The following is a 9,692-nucleotide window of genomic DNA, read 5'->3' on the forward strand; positions in this document are numbered from 1 at the left end:
TATTATTCCCTAAATTTACTAATATTATTAATATTACTACTCTTAATAATAAATGATTAATATTAGTATTTTGTGTTAGTTTTTGAGGTTTGCATGTAGAAAATAATCATAGGAAAAAGAGAAGAAAAGACAAGCACAATGATGCTCTTATAAGAGCATTTTCACGTCACACACACCACACAAGTGGAGTATTTTTGTCTCTTAATTATTCACATGCAAATGAGTAGAGTGTAGTAGTGAATGAAATGAATATGGTGACATAATAAGATGTCATCACATGACAATATCACATGATCTTATCTAAAAATTTGGACAAACCAAAAGAGTATAATATACTCCATATGGTCGGCCATCATGTGCCACTTTAGTCCATTTTTATTTTTCACATTTGTCCCACAAATGCTTATAAGTCATGTGATCAATTATATTACATAATTAATTATTAATACAATCATTTAGCAATTAAATATTATAATTAATCTTATAATATACTCCCAACACTTAAGTAGTATACTACCATTATATCAATATATAACGGGTCTTATAATTACTAGTTAGTTAAATTTACAACTCCTTGTAAATATAAATAACTTATTACCTCTACCTCAAAATATTTATAAAATCTCAACTAATTTAGTAACTCAACATTTAATTACTAAATTAAATCTTATTTAATCATATTACAATAAGATATACAATTCAACTCACATAAAGAGGGATTAATTAATCTGTATCAAATACAATAAATTAATTATCTATTTGGGTTTCATCCTTTAGGTGTGACCTTAAGGGATCAACTGACCACCACCGTCAAACGACAGTAATGTCATACTCTAGTCAGCCAATCATTACCGATTAATGTTGATCAGTTGATTTATATAAATGAATCATACCTTTATTTATTCTTATCATGAGTTCCAATAATGTGATCGCACCATTGTTGAGGACACATACTCCAACAATCTCCCACTTGTCCGAGACAAGTGTGCGTCACCAATTCTCTTGTCCTATTACAATCTCCCACTCAATGCATGGTGTCTTGCAGGTCGTTCTTGCAAGTGATCATATCAAGAGTGGTTTCCTCGATCTAGAGAGTAATTGTCTGACCGGAATTATCTACCATAGATACCTTTCAAGCGTGGCCACGCATTTTCAGTTCACTACCCTCGAGTGGCCTTAAGATTTTAAATAACCCTGACAAGGCGGTGGACGATTCCTATCACACTATTCCCTTCGTATAGCCACAACTAATCATGACCCAAGAGATGCCCATTTGACCTCATTTATGAAAGTCGTAGAGCATAACTTAAAGTCACTCAGAAACTGTGCCAACTTGGGTGAACAGTCTCTAGTCAAAGAATTGACTCAAAAGAATACAATAGCATCTCTTGCCACGACCAGGCTACATAAAAGTTTCCAGAACTCTGCAAGCGGTCACTGCCCAACATAGTGTCTCAAAAAGTCTGCCTATGTGATCGACTAGTTATCTCTTATGACCCTATGGCACTTGAACTTGCCATCAATCGACGATGAGGGCATTATCACAAATGTAAAATTGATACCATATCAATTACTACATAATCTATAATCCATACTTAATATTGTATATAACTATACATCTCAACTTAACTGAAATGGCATGACTTATCATGCTTAGCCTATAAAAAGGCCTTGGTTAACAAGTTTTAGCAACACCTTGCACTTTCCTAACCTTACTATAAACTTTTTCCCTTTGTTATGTATAATCTTTATTATAAAACCCTTGAGTACATGTCTAGATCCATGACAGGGCAGTCGTATACCTATCAAAAATAACCAACTGGCTCTAACTAATATAGCTAGAGAAGTCGGCTCGATCTCCACAGGGAGATGGGAAAATGCCGGCTTTGTCTAAGTTCGTCACGGTAACCAATTTGGGGGTTTAATTTGATTGTTTTAAACTAAAGAGACTAAGAAAGAGAAGGAAAGCAAGAGAATAAAGATTAAGCAAAAATGAGAAAGCAGCTAAGACAGTCGGTTCACCATGATCATTTAGTGAAGCAATCTAGGTCTCAGGTCAATGCAAATATAGTCTATGGGGTAGTGAATATCTCCTTCCGGTCTCAATTCGCCCTAAAGCACAAATAGCTTAGCTTCCGCCCTCACTACAGTGCCCTAATGTTCGCTTCTAGTCTCGCCCTTTCCAACCTTCCGGTCCAAGTCAAGGTTTACTATGAATAAATGCCTAATTGCGTCCACTCAATTAGACAGATAAAATAATAGAAGCGATTAACATCAAAGACTACACAAGCATTAACCTAATAATTCAATTACTATCCCTTCATAATCATGGATCCCCTAGTCTTAGCAAGGGGAATTAGCTACGTACCATCATTGAATCGACAACAACAATGCATAGATAATACGAATTAAACATGGTATTAATAAACAAGAGAAAACCGAGTAGGGCAATTCTAAAATAAGAGAAGAGAGAAAATAATAGCAATAATATAAATGAAGATTGTGATAAACAATTAAAAGGAAGAATAGTACCGATTACAAATCCGAATTCGAGCAATAGAAAATGGAAAAGAGTAAAGGAAGAGGAAGCAGTGAGTAAGATCCAGTGAGTAAAGAAGAGATGAGGAAGAGTTACGCAGTCTACTGTGTGATATATCACACGAAATTCTCTTCCTAAACCTAATCCCGACCTAATTACAAAAGCCCATACGAAAATAGGCGGAAAATCATAATTACAAGGATAAACCACTCGATCGAGTGGAAATGAACTACTCGATCGAGTAACTCCTTATATTGCCTTCTCGATCGAGTAATATTTATGCTCGATCGTGTGATCTTCATGATATAAAGCATTCGATCGACTATAAAAGTGGTCGATCGAGCTATCTTGGCACGTTAGGCACTATGACACCTTCCGAAATCAGCTCACGCATCTTCAAAGTGATAGATTCCAAGCTCCGATTCCTTGTTCTCCATAAATTCATGCGAATGGGACGAGTTTAGGCTTGATTTATCTTCTTTTCAGTCTATACCTGCAATTTACACAAGACAAACCAAAGTAGACTATTCGGGGGTATTTGTAGCTAGATGCTACATAAAATAGTACAGAAATGCGTGTAAAAATTAGGTAAAAACCTTATTCAAAACATACGCATCAAATCTCCCCAAACCAAACTTTTGCTTGTCCCCAAGCAAACTATGAATGCAACTAAGAATAAACAGTGGAACGGGACCAACACATCAGCTACAAATCATCCGCCAAAACCAGTTTAATGCAACAACTAACAAAGTGGCAAGTGATAAATGCAAACGAGTTAAATCAATGTTTCAAACTTACTGAACCGTCGACCTTGCAAGACTCAAAGATATCGGACTCTCACAGGTCGCTCATCACTCAAATTTAGGCACAGGGTTAGTATATATGTGAGTGATAGAAAGAAGTAAAGACACTCACCTAACTCGACCTATAAGAACATGCATGCAGTTAACATGAATAAAGTCTCTACAACCGTACATATGCATTCCAACCAAACTAATGACCAAGACACATGCCGAGGACTTACATTTGGGTAAGTGAGGTAATGGGTAAGAAAGGGCTAAGATGAATTTGGAAAAGTGGAGTTAATAGCCAAACTAGCAACACAGATCCAAATTATGAAACTGCATCCCAACTTCGTACTCAATATAACAATACAGAACGGTGCAAATTCGATGCACTCAATTCACAAAACTCCATAAACTTGTCAACTCCCCATAAAATATAAATAAGACATGGGAGTGAAAATCATCTATACAATTTCTTCATTTTTCGCATATGATTTTTTTTTCTTCCTTACTTTCCATTTTTTCTTTTTTTCAACTCCTTTTTTTTTCACAACATTTTCTTTCTTTTCATTCCCTTCGATTCTTCCACCAACTTCTGAAATCAGATATATAACCAAACTGCAGTAAAGCATTCCAAACAACTACTCATCACTAGCTTGGCTAAGGTAGGCAAAATTATAGAATGTAGCTAATAGGACAAAAAAGGCAATTTGGCTATGTGAGGCTCATGGGTAGAATGAAATAAAGGGAACTGCGTCTCCTACATGTGTCATCATCCACAGACCGAATGCATACAGGTATTAATAAGACTAGACTCATGCTTATGCAAATTGATGTTACATGCCTTACAGAGAGTACTACTCACATCCTAAATGAAACCGAACATGAATGTCACCAGTTTGTAAAGCCCTAACCTCAGAATGTATAGTAGCTTGCCAATATATGAGTCAAGTCTATTCGTTCAAATAAGAGAGAAACAAAAACTCGTAGATCATGCACATTATCATACCAACAATATGTCAGGAATATGCAAGAAAACATGCAGACACAGATATGGATGCATACCTCCCCAAACCAAACCGTACAATGCCCTCATTGTACCAAAAATAGGGAAATAAATGCAAACTAAGTAGAAAAGGATAACGGGAGTCGGAATACTTACAACACGTCATGAAGAGGGACCTCCCCAAACCGACCATGAACATAAGAGGTCATAGGTAGTCACACAGCAGCTCAACAGACGAAAACTTGCAGCTGGAAGACGAAACAACTCGATCGAGTAAAATAGAACAACTCGATCGAATGGTTTGGAGTCAAAAGTGCTCGATCGAGTAAATATATCACTCGATCGAGTGATTGTGAATCTGCAGCTTGTCGATCGAGTAGAAATGTTACTCGATCGAGTGATTATCAAAGCAAAAGTGCTCGATCGAGTAGAAAAACTACTCGATCGAGTTGCTGCACCTGCAAAACACGTATAAGAAGCAATGGAAATACAAAAGACGCATAGTTTAGCGTTAAAAGTTCAACCAAAAGCTAAAGGCAAAGAAATAGTTCAATAAAAATACAATAAAACAGTTCAGGTTGCCTCCCGGAAAGCGCAGGTTTAAGAGGTCCCGCACGACCTTTCTGGCATCAATTAACTGGCGCGTCAAGCTCGTCGAAGTACAAGACTTCAACACGATTGTCTGCTTCATTTGCTTCGTGATAATTCTTCGAATATTGCCCATTCACCTTGAACCGATTTCCTTCGGGACTTTCTAGCTCGACGGATCCAAATTTAGTAACGGCTGTCACCGTGTAAGGACCACTCCACCTGGACTTCAGCTTGCCGGGAAATAATCGCAGTCGGGCATTAAATAGAAGCACCTTCTGCCCGACATGAAATTCCCGAGGTAGAATTCTTTTGTCATGCCATCTCTTCGTTTTTTCCTTGTAAATGCGCGAGCTGTCATATGCATTAAGCCTAAACTCTTCCAATTCATCTAGCTGCAAAAGACGATTCTGACCACACAACTTAGGATTAAAGTTAAGCTCACAAATTGCCCACCAAGCCTTACATTCCAACTCAACAGGTAAATGACATGATTTCCCATAAACTAACCGATAAGGTGATGCACCAATCGGTGTCTTAAAGGCAGTTCTGTAAGCCCATAATGTGTCTTCCAATTTAAGACTCCAGTCCTTCCGTGATTTAGAAACTACCTTAGACAAGATCTCTTTAATCTCGCGATTAGAGACCTCAACCTGACCACTGGTTTGGGGATGATACCCCAAACCACGCTGGTGTTGAACACCAACCTTAGACAGAATGGAAGTTAGTTTCTTCTCTTTAAAGTGCATTCCCCCATCACTAATGACGACCCTAGGGACAACAAATCGGGGAAATATGACCTTTTTGAACATTTTAATCACGGTCTTGGCATCACAATGGGGTTAGGCAATTACCTCTACCCACATAGACACATAACCAACAACTACTAAAATATACCTGTTACCTTTCCTAGATGGGAACGATCCTTGGAAATCAATGCCCAGACATCAAAAACCTCGACCTCTAAGATACCATTTTGTGGCATATCATGTCTCTTTGAAATATTCCCTGATCGTTGGCAGGCATCACAAGCTGAAACAAAAGCCTTAGCATCAGCAAACATAGAAGGCCAGTAAAAACCAGACTGAAGTATCTTAGCCACGGTGCGCGAAGGACCGTGGTGACCACCATAGGGAGAGGAGTGACAGCCTTCCAGGACTACTTTGGTCTCCCACTGCGAAATACACCGTCTGTAGAGACCGTCTGCACATTCCTTAATCAAATAAGGATCAACCCAAAAATACTGCTTAGCGTTATACAGAAAACGCTTCCTCTGCTGAAGAGAAAGGTCAGGTGGCAGCTTGCCACTGACAACGTAATTAGCTATATCTGCATACCAAGGTTCTTGGTTAACAATATAATATAATACAGCAAATAAAGAATCATTAGGAAAAGACTCATCAATAGGTAAAGAATTTTCCCCCTCTTGCCGCGACAGTCGCGACAGATGATCAGCTACAACGTTCTCAGCTCCTTTCTTATCTTTTATCTGCAAATCAAACTCTTGAAGAAGGAGTATCCATCTCAATAGCCGTGGTTTAGCTTCCTTCTTAGCAAGGAGATGCCTCAGAGCTGCATGGTTGATGCATGTCGTTGTGTGCACCAAAGATAATATTTATAGTCCAAACTACTACTATAGCTAGTGGCAGTCAGGGTCGAACCACAGGGAGGCGATGCAATTATTAGTTGTCTAATTCTAGTCTAAAGTAACAAATGTGGGGGTTTGATTTGATTTGTTCTATAGCTAAAGGCAATAAAAGAAAAGTAAACTAAATAAACGGATGAAACAGATATTAAAAAGGGTGCTAAGATGGACGGTTCACTATAGTTTCGGCGGCAATACACTAGGTAGGTATTAACAAACACGTGAGACGGGAAAATAAGAAGTCCTCTCGGTCCATTCTTACAAGTAGCATCTTTCGATCTCGCTACAGGCCCTAATATCACTAATACTAACTTTCGTTCTGAAAAGTGACTAAAAAGGCTAAATTAACTCATCTCTCGATCTTATATATTTAGTCGTCTTAATTAGGTAGGCTATCTTCCTTCCCTATCTTTCGATCTTCATTGGGTCGGTCAATTCCTAAACATTCAACTAGTCGCGTGCACTCGATTCGTCAAACATAGCAATTAAATTAATTAAAACGAAGGTAAAACTCACGTGGCTAGTCGATCGACCAGGGAGCCCAGTCGATCGACCATGGCGCGATTTCTGGTCTACTATTCTAATGCCGCCTACTTCTACAGATTCCCTACATCCTAGCACAGGGTATTTAGCTACTCATACTAGAAATAATGACAACAATAAACTTAACAATTAAAACATTCGAATTCATACTTAAATTAATTAAATGAACAATTAACATAAAACAATAATTTGGTTTCGGGAGATCTAACCTAGCAATTCTATACTACGAATGAAAGCAATAAAACTGAATAATGGGACAGAAGAATACCGTATAGAGGAATTGTAAAGGAAAGATCAAAACCGAATGCAAAACAAAAACTTTATTGATGAAAGAACAATAATCTTAAGAACCCTAATTATTGATGATAAACTAAAACTGAATAATACTGGATGCCTCTTATGAAAACATCATGTTACGTTATATAGGAATATAACGTAACACTTATTCCTAAACCTAATATACAATGGGCTTTGGAATTCTCGTTCTATTTCTTTAATTTGCGCATCAGCTCGTATGATGGTCGATCGACCATTCAAGGCAGTCGATCGACTGGTCTGTGCTGAACAGTGGCCTCTGATCTTCGTGCTCTAGTCGATCGACCATGGAGGTCAGTCGATCGACTGGAGTAGCTGGTACTTGGCTTCAAAAACTTCGTGAATTAGTCTTTCGGGTCTCGATATGCGCACCAAGTTCGTTCCTTGAGTAAATACTTCACGTCAAATGCAATGCAAGGTACTCGGGGACGGATTTAGGTTGATTTCCGCTGGATTCTTCACATTTCTGCAATAATGTACAAAAACACAAAAGTAGACGGAAATGGGGAGAATAGTAGCATAAACTACATAAATGAGCTCTGAAATGCGTGTAAAATGAGGTGTAAAACATCATATAAATGACACGCATCAAACTTCCCCAAACCAAACCCTTGCTTGTCCCCAAGCAAGAACTAGACTCGATCCTAAAACCTAATGGAACGAGTTCAATCTCAGAGCGAAATGCAAACCGAATAGCCTAAACCAATTTAATGCAACAACTAACAATCAATTAGCAATATGAATCATGCAAACGAGTTATGTAGTCGTTAAAAACTTGCTGAACCGTCAACTGTAGAGACTTAACAAATTGGACTCTCATGGGTCGCTCATATCACACATAAATATAGGTGAGTATATGTAAAGATAGAAAGAATTCATTTTGTAATGACACTCACCTAACTACGACCTATAAGAACATGCCTGCAATCTAATATGAAAATAATCTCTACAATCATACTTATGCATTCCTACTAATCAAATGACAATGACACATGCCGAGGTAAAAATGGATATGTGAGGTATGGGTAAGAAGAGGCTAGAATAAATTTGGATAAAAACAGAGTTAAAAGCCAAGCTAGTAACTAAGGGAACCAAATCATAACAACTTCCAACTTCTTGCTCAAAATTTTAATCAAAACGGTGCTAATAGCAAGCACAAAACTCACAATCTCCATAATTAATCAACTCCCAATAAGATGATAATAGAGCATGGGAGCAAAAATCGCCATTTAATAAAAACTTTGAATTATGCGACTTGATTTTCTTTTCTTCTCGGCTTCAGTCGATCGACCACTATGGCCAGTCGATCGACCGCCCTCTACAGTACATGACTCATCTTTTTCTTTTTTTTTTTTTCGAATCATTTTTCTTCTCTTTTTTTTTTCAATTCTCTTTTTTTCTTCTTTCTTTCCTTCCTTTTTCATCTTCCCATCAACATCTCAAAAGAGCATATGTAACCAAAAATGAAGTAACAATCCCAAGAACATAAACTACTAGCTTGACAAGGGCAGGCTAAATGTAGGATGTAGTAACGGGACAAAAAGGCTATTTCTGGCAGTGTGAGGCTTATGGGAAAAAAAATGAATAAAGGGATGACCTCTTCCACATGTGTCAACTAACCACGAACCCGAATGCATACAGGTATTAAGCAGATCAAGTTCATATTTATGCAAATTTATGTAACATGTCTCATAAGGAGTAATACTCACAATCCTAGATAAACTGGTCATGAATGTCACCAGTTATAGGCTCTAAACCTCAGAAATATAAGTAGTTTGCCAAAAATTCTAAGTCAAGTCTCAATTCCAGCAAATAATAAATGAAAACTCGTAGACTATGCATATTATTCTACTAATAACATGTCAATTAGCAAGGCTCAGGCATAAAACAGCTGAAAATGCAATGTCATCATTGAAATACTACCGTTCCGACTCGACCTAAATGCTAAAATAAACGTGCATTTTTTAAAGTTTTGGAAATTTTTCAATTTTTTTTGAATTTTCTGTCTATATAAGAGAAAATAAACAACAATGCAAGACAAAATGTAAACGTGAATGCAAGCAAATGAAATGCAATGCAAAACCCTTCCCCAAACCAAATCACACAATGTCCCCATTGTGCAAAATCATATAACGAAATAAAAGGAAAACGGGAATTTGCGATAAATTAACGAAACAAGACATGAAGTAAGAACTCGAAAACTCACAAGACTTTAAGCGCAGCAAAAGGAAACCTCCCCAAACCAGCGTGAGCTAGGAGGTTTCAGTAGCC

This window comes from Silene latifolia, chromosome 10 (assembly GCF_048544455.1).
Source record: "Silene latifolia isolate original U9 population chromosome 10, ASM4854445v1, whole genome shotgun sequence".
Taxonomy (NCBI): domain Eukaryota; kingdom Viridiplantae; phylum Streptophyta; class Magnoliopsida; order Caryophyllales; family Caryophyllaceae; genus Silene; species Silene latifolia.